This window comes from Chiloscyllium plagiosum, chromosome 22, assembly GCF_004010195.1.
Source record: "Chiloscyllium plagiosum isolate BGI_BamShark_2017 chromosome 22, ASM401019v2, whole genome shotgun sequence".
Lineage (NCBI taxonomy): Eukaryota > Metazoa > Chordata > Chondrichthyes > Orectolobiformes > Hemiscylliidae > Chiloscyllium > Chiloscyllium plagiosum.
In genome coordinates, this window is record NC_057731.1 from 55,499,767 (window position 1) to 55,501,216 (window position 1,450).

The following is a 1,450-nucleotide window of genomic DNA, read 5'->3' on the forward strand; positions in this document are numbered from 1 at the left end:
TTCCTGCTCCTCAGATGCTACCTGACCTGCTGTGCTTTTCCAGCACCACTCTCGTCACTTTCCCCAGCACAGTCCTGGAGCCTGACATGCTCTCATAGCCAGAGGCTACCTGAAGAAACGGAGTAAATCTGTGAAGTTCATTCTAGGATGCAGGGCCATGATCTCAGGATAAGGGGTAGAGTCAACAAAGAGTGATGCTGGAAAAGCACAGCTGGTCGAGCAGCATCTGAGAAGCAGGAGAATCGATGTTTCGAGCATGAGCTCTTCATCTTCATTGACTGTCCTGCTCCTCAGATGCTGCCTGATCGGCTGTGCTTTACCAATACCCCCACACATTTTGGCATTGATTTCCAGCATCTACAGTCCTCACTTTCTCCTCAGGATGAGGGGTAGCAGATTTAGAGCAGAGTTGAGGAGAAACAGCTTCTCCCAGAGGGTTGTAGATCTATGGAATTTGCTGCCCCAAAGTGCGGTAGATGCTGGGACAGTGAGTCAATTTAAGGAGGAGTTAGACAGATTTTTAATTGGCAATGGATTGATGGGTAATGGGAGGAAGGCAAGAAAATGGAGGTGAGGAGCATATCAGCCATGATCGAATGGCAGAGCAGACTTGATGGGCCGAAAGGCCTAATCCTGCTCTTATATTTTATAAACTTAACCAAGTACTTTATGAGGGGGCATGTGTTGACTTTCCATTCCACAGCCCTGGGTCCTTGCCAGTTTCGACAGGCCCCTGATTCTGAGCAGTTTCGAGAGGCCCGCGGTTCTTGGCAGTGGCCGGGTGATGAGGCCAAGAGGCCACGGGATGAACAAGAAATTACATTCATCTTAACTTTTCTATTTTCTTAAAACATATACTTTATGTAATGAAATGGCACTGTTTTTGTGGTAACTTATACACATTTTACTGTATTTTCAGAAATGCAAGTAACAATACATTTCTACCTATCTGTGTTGCTTGGTGGTGGGTAGACTGAGTGAGTCAGTGTGACATGACAATACCACAACACCTCACACTTATTCCAGCAGCAGTATTTGCTCAAGGAGTGTCACAATTTTGCATTAAACAAGTGGACGAGGAAAAGAGGCCTTTAAGAGGCTTTCCATTTGGGTGATGTAAGGTGCAGGTATTGGACTGGGGTGAACAAGGTCAAAAGTCACACAACACCAGCTGAGAGTCCAACTCGTTTATTTGAAATCACAAGCTTTCGGAGCAGCGCTGTTGGACTATAACTTGGTCATAGAGTCATAGAGATGTACAGCATGGAAACAGACCCTTCGGTCCAACCCGTCCATGCCGACCAGAGATCCCAACCCAATCTAGTCCCACCTGCCAGCACCCAGCCCATATCCCTCCAAACTCTTCCTATTCATATACACATCCAAATGCCTCTTAAATGTTGCAATTGTACCAGCCTCCACCACTTCCTCTGGCAGCTCATTCCATACA